Here is a 16,094-nt window from a genome sequence, read left to right on the forward strand (position 1 = left end):
AAAAGTTGACAGTCTCCACTGCTACTCGGGAGATCCTGGAAAGAGCAGGGTGGCTGACTTATCTCAGTCGCCTGAAGGAGTCCAATGAAACAGTAGCAATGGAATTTCTGCAGAACCTGCAGGAGGATTACTCCACGGTGCGGGGGAAGCGAATAGCAGTCACCGACGATATAATTGCCGAAGTCTCGGGACTACCAGCCACCGGACCTGTATGGACATTGAAGAAGGAAAGACTCCAGAAGATCATGGAAATTTTCCAGGACGAAGGCCAGAGCTTAACAGTTAAAGGGAAGGGAGTCCTGCCAGCAACGCTAGGAGAACCCTGGGCAGAACTAGCGAGAACAGTGCAAAGCTACATCACCTGCGAGGGGAGAAAAGACGTGGTAAGGCCACGACACCTTAAACTCTTAGCTGTTTTAAAACAGAAATGCTCTGTAAACCTTCCTGCACTTTTGAATTCTTTACTCCATGACGCCGCACGAAGCCTAAAAAAGGCACAGCATGTAGAATCAGTTGTCAGCCACCATGGATTAATCCGACTAATAGTTAGTCATAGTCTCACCCAGCAGCAAAGCAACTGGAAAGAATTAATTGCAATAATTGAGGGGAGAGCGACAACACCTTCCCCAAAACGTAAACATACTCTAAGCACACCAGAACGTCCGGAAAAACACAGAGAATTAAGAAAACAAAAACCTGTTGCAAGCACATCCGAACGACCAGAAACCCGCCAGGAATCAGCAAAGCGTAAGCATGACACTGAGACACCGGAACAGCCAGAGAAACGCAGAAAATCAGTCTGGTTAGCCCGGATAAGAGGAAGGCTGGAAAAAATCCAGGAAAGCACTAGCCAGCCAGTGGTAATTGAGGATGAACAACCCGCACGACCAGAAATAGAAGAAGAACAAGTTGAAGGAGAAAAGGAAGGGGAGGCCGAGAAGGCTAAGCGATCCGAAGAAGAAAACGATGAAGTAGCTGAGCCTCCTGAGACAGGAGCCGAGCCCCCTGAGACAGAAGTTGAACATCCTGAGATAGAAGCTGAGAACCCTGAAATGGAAATCGAGCATCCTGAGGCAGAAGATGGACAATCCAGGCAGGAGGAGGAAATGGGACAACAGGTAGGTAGCCCACCACAGGACCTAGTGGGAGAAGAGGAATTGGCCGCAATCTTGGCCAATATGGGTGAGTATGGCCAACCTTACACTCCACCATACCTCCGTGACAAACCCCAGGAAGAAGATGCACCTGAAAAACCACATGCAGAAGAGGCAGAGGAAGGAAACCTACCCGTTCATGATGAAAAAGAGATAAGAGATACTGAGAGGGAACAATCTGTTCCCACGACACCAGAAGAAATTCCAGAAGAAGTGAGAATAGAAAGCGAAGCCACATAATCAGCTAGGGTTCTTACCCCAGAACAGCCAGCACAAAACAGTGAAGAAGTACCCCAGGAGAAGGATCAAGGGACTAGTCACTGCCCAGAACGCAGGAAAAATCCTGCTGTTCCTTCTAACAAAACATTGGAAATTAGAGAATTACGGAAGGAACAACGGAGGTTATTGAGCATAATCGCCCAGCTCCACCAGCAGATCAGGATTATGAAAGCAAGGCAGAGGACAAGGAAGACCGCCAGTAAGAAAAAGATGACCACTGCAGTAAGAAACCGCAGGATAAAACGGCGGAGGACTAAAAATCGCTCTGTTGATCAAAACCCTGCCCAAAATCTAGCTGCTGTTCCAAATGAAGCCGAAGGCCCAGCTGACATTCCAAATCAAGTCGAAGCCCCAGCTGCTGTTCCAAATGAAGCTAAGGGACCGACTGTCGTTCCATTTGCAAAGGAACAGCTGCCAGTCGGTATTCGTGTTAAAAAAGAAAAAGACAACAAGGAGATTCAAACAGAGGCACCACCCTCAGGGGTGATAAGGGTTCTGAACTCAAAGCAACGAAATAAGAAAGTTCAGGTAAAACTCCCGGCCTCCACTGATGCATGGAAAAGAGATCCAAAGACAAGGACCTTGCACAAAGGATTGAAAGAGGCTCAGCAAGAAATGGAGAGGCTTAGAGAGCAGACAGTCCCTCGTGAGAAGTATGAAGAACTCCAACAACAACTACGGAATGTCAATCAATCTGAAAGCCAGGCCTTTGAAGGGTGGCAAAAGGAACAGGAGAAAGTTGCAAAGGTAACCCGTAGGTTAGATACTGTTGTCAAACAGATGGATACCTTGTGTTCTTTATACAATGACGTTTTAGCATGTAGGGCCCCTGCCAAAAACTATGCTTTGTTTTTATTGGAACGATACTTACAATTAAAGATAAAGGCTGTTAAAGCAGGTGCCCCGATACAAATTAATACTGTCAATGACTTTATAGATTGTTGTAAACATTATGGAGTGAAGGTCCAGAGATTGCTATGTGAATTCTATTTGCATAACCTCGTGCTAGATCAGGAAACTGAGTTGAACCCTGGCCCTTTTGTTAGGGACATTCAATTGCAAGCATTCATCTCATTCGGGGTCAATCAGATTAATTGGCATTCATCTCATTCGGGGTCAATCAGATTAAATGGCTCAAAGCCTATAACACTTTCCAGAGACAGGAAAATGGCCTAGACTTGTGGGTAAGGGCTGAGCCTAGGGACCCAGCACAGCTGTGGAGAGCGCATAGAAACCTTATGAGAACTCTGGGTGTCATTGAAACATTAGGACCCATGCACGAGGCACTCATTCGACAAAGTTTAGAATATTTTCTTTCTATCAAAGACCTCGCCATTGATGCTGCCAAATTCCGGTACCGAACCTCTAATCCAAACATCCAGCTCAGGGAGCCATTTAAGTATGAGAATTTTCAGTTAGCCGCCAATCGTTTGAATCTCTATGGCGAAAGCATTTTGAGGGCAGGCCCATCCTGGTTAGGATATAGATTCCGTCGTCCAATTATCTGGCATCCTGCACCCAGATATCAAGCCCTATATGAGATGCCTGAGGGTCAAACTGGCCAATTCTTTGACTCCCTAGTCACTCACCATGGCTGTAGGCCTCCGCATGAGATTCCTTCTCCAGCCTACTCTCTCACTGCTTTACATGTCAACTACAACGTTTTCATGAGGGCATGAAACAGGGTAAGCAGGGGGGTGTGTGGAGTACTAAAAAGGTATGTTTTTAATGATCATTTTAGTGGCTTTTCAGTAGGACTTGTGAATCTTTTACATCATGAATGAGGAAAACAATAGAGAATTGTGGTAGACTACGTAGAATTAGTATGCAAAGACTTATCCGCTGATAATTGTCATTTTCCTGTGCAGGAAAGGGTAAAGACGAGGAGTTGTTGTTCCAAAGAAGAAGATAAGAACAGGGTAATTGTTGTCCCTTTGACGAAGGACCGAGTGCAGACGAGGCAAAGCAAGCTGAAGCAAACCGGTCCGGAAAAGGAGGAAAAGGTACCAGCTCGGCGGAAGAGAAAGAAGTGATTAGGGATCAACAGTTTTGCGAATCCCTCAGGATCTTCGATCCTGAGGGATCGTTGCTTTATTTATCTTATCACTTAGACATCTCCGCCATTACCCTTATATAAAGGGACGACACTGTTAGTCTGGGAGAGATACTTTTATGTAACTTTTTGTTAAAGACTTAACTTTGATCATCGAGTCTCATTGAACTTGGCTCATTGTACTTTCTGTTTTATGCATTAATATAAACTTGGTGATTATCTCATCTTCACGTCTGGATTAGCTTAAAGCGGTGTACCCTTGAGGCTAAGGGCCCGGCCCTGGAGGACACTTGCTTCTGTATCACTACGATTTGATTTCTGTGTGGTTTTCTTATCGTCACTAGTTGGTAATCTGATATGCTTTATAAGTTACATCACATGCTCTGCTAAGATTCGTTCATTAATGTTCTTTCCATTGACTCTGCATTATATTATCAATACTTTCAGAGTGGATGAAATCTTATTAGATTCAACTAAACAGTGTTATCCTTGTGTTATGAAGCTTCTATGCTAAGTATGTGTGTTAAGGTAATTATCTGAAAGGTGCGTTCTTTATGATTCAGAATTCATGCTGTTCCATTTGGAGACACAGTTATAATTCCTGTTGATGATTGGGATTAAATTCAGATTACTTTCTTAGAGTGTTATGTGTGTATGACTTTCACATGTTGTTCCATAATTGAAAGTTATTGCTATTCCTTTAGTGGATTGCGTGATTTGCTTGGAGAATGAAAGATTGGAGTTTTGATTACGATAAGAGCTTTTGAGTTGATAGGATAAAGTTTGATTGTTACTCGCGAGGTTTAGTTATAGTGATTTCTATTCCATTTCAGAATTGGTGTTCCATTTTAAGCATTGTTGTCCCTTTCTAGATTTACTGTTTAATTTCCTATTTGCCGTTCCATTTCTATTTGCCGTTTCATTTACTCGCATTTGGTGTGAGAGACAATTTGTGGCTGTAGTGAGCCTTTGCATTTACTGCCTTGCTCCGAGACCCGTGATCCATGCTCTAGTTTCCTTTCCATCAGTTTCCAAAGGGATGGACTACTGCTGTCGGACCCTTGACTGATATTTTGAGAGTGTGTGCTTTATTCATTTGAAGGAATTTAGTTATAGACAAGCATCAGTTTACTCTTGTATTTTGTAGGACGTTGTACTACTTGCATTACTCTGACAAATAGCCTCGGATTGAGTCACTCTTTGAAATAACCAAACGTTCCCGGATTGACATATTAATGTGAGGTAATTACAGGTGAAAGAGACCCTTTTTATAGCTCTACAATGCCCTGTTATTTCAATATTTCATTTTGTAGTTAGATTTATGTTTTTCATGTTGTTAGACTATTTAATAAATGAAGAGCTTATTTATTTCCTGTGCTTAATGTTATATGATGATTTTTGGATGGACGCTATTTATGTTATATTGTGTGTTGCGTGGATGTATATTCTGAATTCTCACATTCCTCCATTGCAGCAACGTATCCCCAAGTAGAGCCAGATGTTGACCACTACGTGTCAACGACCCATAGTAGTACACCCCATTTTTCGCAAAAGGAATAGCGCCTTATTGACGTGTCCGTGTCGTTCAGCTATCATCATCAGCCTGATCATCATGTTATAATGTAAACCCATTCTGCATGTGTATAATGTAAATAATCTTCCATGTCTTGTATGTAATTGCCTAGGTAAACCTACTTTTCTGGTGATGATCTACATTTTGGGAGGTTTTTTGTCTCACCGATCCATTCTCGAATGGTTGGTAGAGTTCTCCTTCAGCCTTACCCCAAAGTCGGTTGTCACTAGGATCTTAGGCAATTCCTAGTGTTATAGATCGAGTCTATGTAAAAGTGATTTGGGAATAATCCTAACTATTTGGTTAGGTTATTTTATTACAAATTACTTGGTCTGCTCGATTATATTTGTGTCACAGAAATGGGTAGTCTATGAGGGTATTTTTGAAATGGGTTTCCCCTTTATGATGTAAAAATATGAAAATTATGATGTAAAATGTCTTGAGGGTTGGAAAAAATAATTTGTCCCCTCATAGGTTAATTAACTAAATTTTCTGGCCAAAAAATTAATTAAAATCCTAAGCCAGGAATTTATTTAATTCTAGGTCCTACGTAAATTTAAATTCTCCAAAGGCAAAATTTGTTGGTCCTTAAAAGGTCCCGGAACTAAGGCAAATTAATTATTTTGCTAAATTTTAAGCCTTTGGTCCCCAGGTTTAAGTCAAAGTCCAAAATTTTGAGGAAATTAATTCAAAAATTTAATTTTTGAATTAATTAAAATGCATTTAATTGAAAATTTTGAATTTCCTCAAGAATTTTAAAATTTCAACGGATAAGATTAAAAGAAATTTTGATCCTCATCAATGATTGAGATTGCTTTGACAAGCATCACTCAAACTAGTTGTTGGAGGATTTATCTTTAAATAGGAAGTCATTTATCAGTCAATTCATCCAACTTTTGAGTCGTGTGCTAAGCGAAAAACTCTCGCGTAAATTTTTATTCGGATAATAAATAAATACTTTGGGGTTGATTTTCGTCGGTGTTACTATTCATGGAAATACTGTAAGATTTATCGTTTTCATGCATAATTTTTTTAGCCATCAATGATAGCTTCTGAAGAGTGATTTGAGTAAAGGTATCTTACTTAGTTGTTGGGATTTAAGTGATAATTTAAATTTTGAATGTAATAGAAAGTATCTCTATTTATCTGAAATTTTATTATCATTTTCTCCCTCTATTTTGATGGTTGAATTGAGTTTTGCAAGAAAGTCTTGATTTTTAGATCATCGTGCATTCGGGAAAGTTTTCAGTTGGACTAGCCAACTCCCGATTTGTGTTTTCTGAAGAGCCTAGCTTAATTTGATCTCAGGTTTATCATAAGATTTTTTGGTGATGCAAGAAGGGTTTTGAGCTAAGCTCCTCATTTAAAATTTAAAAATTCAATTTTTTTATCTGTTAAATTGATAAATATGGTTGTTAAGAGCCTTAGATTATTAGATCTGAGAGCGGAGTTAGACTCATAGTTGCCAAGTCGGTAGATCTGCCATTCATGTGCATATATATGTAAATTATTTTTGGTTTTCTGACTTGGGCTTTTCTATGTCATTGTATATATCTTTTGGGTGTTTCTTATTGTCTTGTAGCTACAGATCTGAAGAAGAATTATGTATAGAGTCCAGCACTAGGCCTTGGAGGGTAATATCTAGATCTTTGGGGTTTTATTTACATAATTTTGCAAGGAGATTATTCAAAAGATTTTGCAGTCTAGGGTTTCGAATTTTTTTAAATCTGCAGACAATTTTTCAGGGGTTTCATTAATAAATCTGAAGCAGAACATATCAAGTTAATCATAATTTTCTGGGTTTTATTGGGCCACCATTTTCCATTTTGTCTGCTGCTTAAGGTTATTGTTTTGCATTTTTGTTGTAAAGATTTTGAATTTTTTACTGCCTTTCGCTGCCCAAATCATCAACAAGTTTTTTTTTGAGTTCCTAACCTACAAATACACAACCAAACCCTCATATTTTCCACTATCCTGATCCCTTGCCTTGACCTGCAATAGATCTCGCCCTCCATCGACCTGTAAAACCCTACATCCCTCCTACGTTGCCTTATTCTTCCTATTCGTAGCCCTTGTTTCCCTCACAGCTCCATCCTTCCACTCAATCCTACTCCCTCTCCCTACGGCCTTCCTTTGCCCTACACGAGCTCGAATCTGTCTGCTTGCAACGCCCTCTGTATGTCCCTCGTCATCGCTGCTTCTTCAACTCTCCCTCTACCACTTCCATTGCAAACACTCTCCGCATTGTTGTCGTGTATGCATCCCTCCCCGCTGCTCATTACCTCTCAGCTGTCCTTGCTTATCGCCATCATTCCCTTTCCACAACCTCCTTCTCTTTGACCTGCACTTCAAACACACACTCAATAAATACGAATTTCCTTTTTCTTTTTTCTTTTTTTTGTCATAGGTTTCATAGATGCATTAGGTTTTAGCCTTGAATTTTTTTAGAGTTTAGATTTTAAAACATTCGATTTCATTTCATTTACATTGTATATACATTAGGTTAGTTAATTTTTCATTTTTTTATTATTATTGGTGTTTTAGATAGGTGTTATGGTTAGTTTAGATTTCATTATTCTGACTTTTTTCATTCTTTGTATTATATATATGTTAGTTTAGGATTAACATAGATCTTTTTTTTTTTACATCTTTTTGTTTTGTTTTTACTTATGATATAGAAAAATCTAAAAAATCTAATAATGAAAAATCTAAAAAAAATCATTTGAAATCTAAAAAATATAAAAAATTTGAAAAATCTAAAAATCCTAAAAATTAAAAAAAATTCTAAAAATCTTAAAAATCTACTCCATTGCTCCGCATAAATTAATTCACAATTTAGAACAACATGCACAAACATGCATCATCAAATACACAGGTGCACAGATGTTTCTAGGGGAAAGAAACTACTAAAAACCCCTTAAGCCCGTTTTCATTAATCAAGTGAACTAAGAAACAAATACAATTTTGATCTCTCGCTCTGAGGACAAACTGCAACAGTAAACTTGTTCTCACTATGCCTTCACTCATCTGCCTACATTTGCACTGCCTGCACTCACTCTACCTGCACTCGTGCGGCTTGCACTTGCTCCTATTTCCTTGCACAATTCCTGAGGAAATAGGAATCTTTCACCAAAAATTGAGCAATTCGAATTTCTTGCATGCATGCGCTATTTTTGGTTGATTTATCAGTTAACTAGATGATCCCTTAGTTGGGTTGTTGTCCCACAACACAACTGATCTCCAACAAGTTCTATTAACTGTTAGAACTAGTTTAACTGAATACAACTGGAAATCACTAAACTAGATTGCTATAATTTAGCAATCAACACATGCAAACTGAACTCTAAGTCCTCCAACTCAAATTTACAGAGCTAACAAAGTGACAAGATCCATGTCACCTCAATTAACTGCCTCCAAGTTGTCTGCTGATGTGGAAATTTGAATTTTCTCAATTTGACTAAGGTTAAAGTTAAATTGAGCCTTTCTTGCTACACTTCTCTTGAGGCTTGTTTAGATTGTTAGCTTGTGACACGATTGACTAACATATAGTACAAACATGTGATAAATTTATTAGTGTGTACTTGTAACTTCATTTTTTCAATAAATGAAATACATTGTTGTCCACAATTTCTGTACATGTAGATTTGATTTTTAGTGTATCTTCCCATAGAATTGTGCAATTTCTAGTGATGGTTATATATGCTAATTTAATATGCACATTGTCATAAATTGAATAGAGAAGTATTCAAAATTCAAATCGTTGTCCTTTGTTAATGATCCTACATGGTAAACTTTAAAATTATATCAATGCAAGGGTGGAAAGGGGGTAGGGTTTGTGACAGTAGAAACCTATAGAAGCCATGATCTGATAGTATTTTATGGAACTTGGATGTCGGATCCTATCCTTACAGAGATTTTAGGAATGGAGCTCTAAAAAAGTCATGATGTGTTAGTGTTTGTGTCCTTGGGTGAGATGGAGCTAGGATTTGTGGCGAAAAATCTTCATTGAATACCTGAAGCACTAAGATTGTAGAGTTTTTTTCATTTAAGATTAGAAAATATCTTAGAGGACTCATACGAAGTAAGTAGGAAATCAAGGGTGGACTTGTTGTCCTTTGAAGTGGCTAAAAGTTGCTTGGTTCAATGCCTTGTTAAGCCATCTTTTCTAGTTATACTTTGTTGTTGACGGTGGATGCCCTCACTAGGGTTTGGAAGCATTTGGAATTTCCTAGATTTTGGATACCTTATCTTGTATATTAGTTTAGTTTTCATAAGGACATACTCCACTTTGTTATTCTTGGCCTCCATCGCCTTACTTCGTTTGAAGTGAGGACAGTGAATTTTTGTGTAAGGTGTGAATTTTATTCTATATTTCTAATTGTTGTGGACAAGCCTTAGTTCTTATAAATGCAAAACAAGGAGACCCAAGATTTGTTTTATGAAATCCTTAGGATGGACAATAGCCCTAGAAGGAGAGTTATATGATTTGAGTTAGATACCTTGTACATGTGTGATGCAAAAGGATTAGGGTTTGAGACATGTACACCTTAAACTAATACACGTGTTGGCGGAGTGAAGAATGACTAGAGCTTGATGCGATGATTTGTTTGGAGGCCTTGTGAATTGAAAAGAGTAGTCATTACATCATTTTATTTTGTCGATGAACCTGTCCCAATGTCTTCATACTCATGTTAATGTGGGGATACAGGGGGCTAGTGTTTGTGGGAGGTAAATCATAGGGAAGGCATCATGTGCTAGAGTTTCATGCCTAGGGTTTGTGTTGATGAGCACTTTAGCAAGACACGTTTGCTAGAGGAACGAAGAATTCCTAGAGTTTGGTCTGGTGCTTTTCTTGTTGGTCTTGTAGATTGAAACTAGTAGGAATTAGATCACTATATTATTTTCATGAACCTGTCTTAGGGTCTTCATACATCTATTGATGCAAGTGTAGAATGGACAAGGGTTTGTGGGATCCAAAACCTAAGGAAAGCATGATTTTCTAGGGCTTGATTTCCTTGCCTAAGAAGGAACTAGGATCTAGGGCACTATCATTTGAGATATTTTGAGGCTTAGAGTTCTATCATAGGAAAAGTTCTATGATGTAAGCTTTGAGAGTTTCCTAGAGGACATTTATGTTGCAAGTGTAAAATCAAGGGTTGACTTGTTGATGTTTGTGTTAATTTCTCTCGCTCTTTGAGGAAGCTAGGAGTATCTTGGTGTGAAGCCTTTATATGCCATGCTTTCTAAATATGGTTATTGATGGTGGTTTCCATAGCTAAGGTTTGAAATCATTTAGAGTGTTCTAGCTTGTGACAATATTGAACAACACATTATACAAACTTGTGATAAATTTATTGGTATGTACTTGTAACTTCATTTGTTCAATAAATGAAATACATTGTTGTCCATAGTTTTTGTACTTGTAGCTTTGATTTTTAGTGTATATTCCCAATGAAATTGTACAGTTTCTAGTGATGGTTATATATGCTAATTTACCATGTGCATTATCACAAATTTTATAGAGAAGTATTCAAAATTCAAATCATTGTCTTTTCTTAATGATCCTATGTGAGAAACTTTGAAATTGTATTGATGCAAAGGTGGAAATGGGCTAGGGTTTGTGACAGTAGAAACCTATAGAAGTCATGATCTGATAGGATTTGATGGGCCTTGGATGTAGGGTTTTATCCTTGGAGAGATTTGAGGATTGGAGCTCTAACATTGGAGAGCTTGTGCGATGGAATCTTGGAGAATATCATAGAGAACATTTATAGTGCAAGGGTGAAATCAATAGTGAACTTGTTGGCGTTCATGTTATTATGTATCTCACCCTTTGAAGAAGCTAGGAGTCTTTCTATGCCATGCTTGCTAGTTATTGTTTTTTGTTGATGGTGGGATGCCTGGCTAGGGTTTGGAAACATTTGGGGTGTCCTAGCCTTTGACAAGATTGAACAACATGTTGTACCAAATTGTGAAAATATGATTAGTATGTACTTGTAACTTAATTTGCTCTATAAATGAAGTACATTTCTTTCCATAATTTATGTACTTGCAGATATGATTTTAGTGTACATTCCCATTGAAATTAAGCAGTTTCTAGCAATCATTATATATGTGTGCATCACCGTAAATTGAAGAGTAGTATTATAATCATTTTGTTTTGTTAATGAACCTATATTAGAGTATTTATAATCGTATCAATGCAAGGGTGGAAGGTGCTAGGGTTTGTGACACGAAAAACCCAGAGAAGACGTGATGTGCTAGGGTTGGATGTGCTTGGGTGAGAAGGATCTAGGATTTGTTGCAAAGAATCCTTATCGAATACTTGGAGCACTATGCTTGGAGGCCTTGTTTAATGTAAGCTTAGAGAGTCTCCTTGAGGAATTTTGTGATGTATGTGGGATATCAAGTGTGGACATGTAGGTATTCATGCTAATTTGTTGTTTACCCTTTGAAGTGTCTACAAGTGGCTTGGTGTGATGACTTGCTAGGCCATCTTTGCTAGTTATGGTTTCTTGTTGATGGTTGATACCCTAGCTAGTGTTTGGAAACATTTGAAGTGTCCTACCTTGTGACATGTACCAACTTGTCAAAATTTGATTGGTATGTACTTGTAACATTATTTGTTATATAAATGGAGTTCATTTCTATCCACAATTTTTGTAGTTGTATATTTGATTTTTAGTGTATATTCCCAAGGAGATTTGAATAGTTTCTGGTGTTGGCTATATATGCTAATTTAGCATCTTGTGCGCTTCATTGTAAAATGAATAGGCTAGTCATCAAATGACCGTGTTTTTTACTAAACCTATTTTAGTATTTATGATTGTATTGATGCAAGGGTTGAAGGACCTAGGGTTTGTGACAACCAAAATCTAGAGAAGACACGATATAGTAGGGTTTGATATCATTAGGTGACAAGGAACTAGGAATTGTGGCAAAGAGACCCCATTGAATACTTGGATCACTATGCTTGGAGATCTTGTATGATATAAGCTTAGAGAATCTTCTAGAGGACTTGCATGATACAAATGGGAAGTCAAGGGTGAACTTGGTGGTATTCATGCTAGTTTGGTGCACACCCATTGAAGTGGCTACATGTAGTTTGGTGTGATGCCTTTCTAGGCCATGTTTGCTAGTTATATATAGCAGATACACTAGCTAGGGGTTGGAACCATTCTAAGTGTCCTAGTTTGTGTGAAGCTTGATCGACATGTTTTGCCAACTTTTGATAAGCTGGCTAGTATTTACTTGTAACTTCATTTGTTGTATAATGAAGTACCTTGTTGTGCACACATTGTATAATTGTATATCTGATTTTTAGACTATATTCCCATGGAAATTAAGTGGTTTCTAATATTGGGTATATATGGTAGTTTACTATAATAATGAGGATTATTTGTTGAGTAAGATCCTTGGTCAATTGGATCCTTGATTTAGACAACAAGGATCCTTGCGATAAGAAGTGCTTCACACTTGGAACCCATGCTTGGAGAGTGAAACACTTGAGGATTCATCTCTTGACAGGTGTACACCATGAAGAGTTAGCACTTGACTTATAATCTTTAATTTGTATGCTTTTATGGCCCTTAGATGTCATTAACTAGACAACCGTAGTTTAAGGCCATGGACCACATTAGTGTTAGTGGGCGAGGGTTGCTATGGCTCATTGATGTCATTCATTAGACACCCTTAGTTTAAGGCTATGGGCCACATTAGGGTTAGTTTGTTGTCTAATGAATGACATCCAAGAGCCATAACAACCCTACGTCAAGCTTAGCCAACACCTCTCCAAAAGGTAATAAGGTGGCAACAATTAGCATATCTCCATTATGATCATATGTTATGCAGAGTCAACAAGTCAACATCATCCACCTTAAGATTTCATTGGCAACAAAATAAAAAATGACCAAAATATCAACAATGTTCCCCTTGAAGATTAACTTGGGAAAATAAATAAGAAATTTTGGCATAAAGGATATCTGATCAAGTAAATATTATATCCCGTTAGAGCATATATGTTGAGTAAGAGAATTGGTGCACTATAAGTTCATCTTAGACAACAAGAATCCTCATTATGTGGAGTTTCTAACAATTCAAGTGCACGAATGTAGAGCACATCACTGGAGGGTTTATCTCTTCACGAGTGTAAAACTTGGAAACTGAGCACTTAAGTTGGATACCTTATCTTGTAGATTAGGCAGTTGACTCAAGAAATTAATGAATAATTTGAAAATTTGGCAAACATTTCAATTATCTTAAGATATATAGGCCTCCCCTATGCAGATGTGCTTCATTCAAAGGTAACTTCTTGTACTAATTCAGTTTTCTTAGTTCACAATGGACACGAACAAGCTTGCAAAACTTCCCCTATACACCTGATACGCATGCAGTCTTTCTTCTTTGCATGTCTATATTAGTTTTTGTAACATCAGATGTGTTCTAGTCATAGAATTTGGTGGAGAGGCTAGAATACATGAGATCTCAATAACCAAGAAATCGTTTCTAGAGAATCCACCTAGAGATGGCTTAATTAGATTATTAACCTATTTTTTAATGATTCCTAAGTCTAAACTTAGGAAAACTGGTTAATTAATCATAATTAATTAATTCAAGGTGAGAATTCTCTAGAAACTCACACACATCGATCCAAAAATGATCTAAGCCATTGATTAATATTTAATCTTGGTCGTTGGAGTCCTAACAAGAAGATAAAAGAAGGGATCGATGTGGTGATGGACAAGACACTTGAGTAGCAGTTCCTTGTCCAGATCGAGCTAGGAACAATAGAGTTTGATCTAGAGAGGCACGAGTGTCAGTGAGGGGCAGGGACAATGATCCAAAGGAAGATTTCTTGATCCAGAGAGGCATCAACAAGAGGCTAAGTTATTCTCAGTGCACGAACGCGAGTGCAGGAATGCACGAGTGCAAGAACATGCAAGTACATGAATGGGTGAGTGCAAGAACGTGAGTGTAAGTAGCATGAGTACAGGAAGCACAAGTGCCGAGGTTGCTTAGGGAATATCTTTTCTAGATTTTCTTGTTGTGGATTTTCAGTTTTCAACATCTAGATTTTACTCAGAATTTCACTATTGCATAATAATAAATCCCTCACTGTTGCACTAGTTTTCCCACATTGGGTTTTTTCCGGGGACATTTGTCCAAAAATAAATGTGTAAAATTTATGTGTGTGTGCTAGATTTTCTCAGTTTCTAGCGCTATTTTATTCTACATTTTATTTGTGAAAATCACTGTGTGAATTATTTGGTATTTTCCATAGCAAACAATAGATAAATTTGTAAGTAAATTAACAATTAAAAAAATAATTCCTAATTGCTATGATAAATGAAATTTTCACATGGTATCAGAGCATGAGTGATTATGAGTGATTAGCCGGGAAGCTCAGAAGTGGAGGAGAGAATTTCGGTATTCAGAGGGAGTGTTACCCACCACCTGTGGGTAGTATATATAGGAGAATGTTTTTCTCCTAGATAATCCTCAACTGGCATCTAGCAGCCCCTTGCAGCCACCAGATAGCTCGATGTGCCATTATCTCCACCACCTGAGCCAGCCATGTGGCCCCTTTCCCACTTATTATGATTGTATGTTTGAAGGTGGGCCTCCTGACCCCGAAGGTATGACTTTTCATTGGTATAGTTGAGTAATTTTCCTTACTTGTCATGGGCACTTTGGGCATGGATTGGTGGGGGAATTCAGCAAAAAGAGTGGGCTAAGTCTATACTCTTGTCTCTAATGCTCGATTCCATGGTTAGCCTTGTATCTGTAATATTCTAAATTGAAATTTACAGCTAATAACAGACACATGAACTAGGCTATAGCAAATTGAACCACAAATACACATGCACCATCAAATACCAAGGACCTATGCAAATAAGTTGAGCCATTTTATTAAATTATGAAATACAAGGAGTAGATGTAGCAAGGAACAAGTGCACTTGGGCTTGCATAAGCAAGGTAAAGAAAACCCAGGTGGAAGAAATTACCCCAAGAGCTAGGAAACTTCAGCCCAATTTCCTTCTGCGTAGACCTAGAAATTGGCAGCTGGCAATGTTCCACCAAGTTTCCAGGACGTGGGGGCAAGGGAGTAGGGATACGCAGGAGCGACATATGCAACAGATCCCCACCAAGTTTTAGGAAACGTGGGGAGATGTCAGGGTCTTAAAAACTTATAAATACATAATATATCATTGAAATTTTAATATTTATAGTGTAACCGTCTTTATGTCATATAGTACATAACACTTACATCATGAAGAATAAATGATAAATCAATGAATCATATAACTGAAGCCTGAAACAAATTTAAAATGAAAAGAATGATATCATATAATCATACATCATACATGTAAGTTTGTAATTGTATAGTGTAACTACTAACAATGTATAATGAAAATAAATGTTTAAGGTTTTAAAGTTTAAACCATATTGAAGTTCCAACTATGAATACTGAATATTGAAATAAAAGTCAAGTCTGATACATGAAGGGTCAAATTTTTATAAAGTCAAGACTCAAGTCTAATATATCATATATCAAGATTCAAAATAAACTGAAGTCTACAACTGAAGTCTGAAACAAAAAAAAGCAAATGTGAAAGGATGAGAGGACAACTGAGTAGAGTGATATCATGAAAAGATGGAACAATGTGAAATGAACATTGAAAACAAAGTTTAAGCCCTTCCTGGTTCATAAACATTAGGATTTTTTTGTTTCATTAAAAAAAATTGTGATTTTTGTCTAGGGAAACAACCCCTCACGACCCCACATGACCCCTTTCGCCTAGGAAATGACCCCATGTGGAGGATTCGACCCGAATATTAAGGAAATTCCCCCTTACAAGTTTCCGCGCATACCTTTCTTTTTGGGAGTGTGGGGAAATGACCCCCAGTCGTCCCCAAGTCCTTAGAGCACGAGGGAGCTAGGAACTCGACCCCCAGGTGGGGGGACACAACCCCGTGGAACGCTGGTAGCTGGTGCTGCACTAGAATTGTTGAGAATGTCCCACTGTGGTGCCCA

This window comes from Pinus tabuliformis, chromosome 7, assembly GCF_031772625.1.
Source record: "Pinus tabuliformis cultivar Carrire ecotype Pingquan chromosome 7, CPIR1, whole genome shotgun sequence".
In the NCBI taxonomy this organism is placed as follows: Eukaryota; Viridiplantae; Streptophyta; class Pinopsida; order Pinales; family Pinaceae; genus Pinus; species Pinus tabuliformis.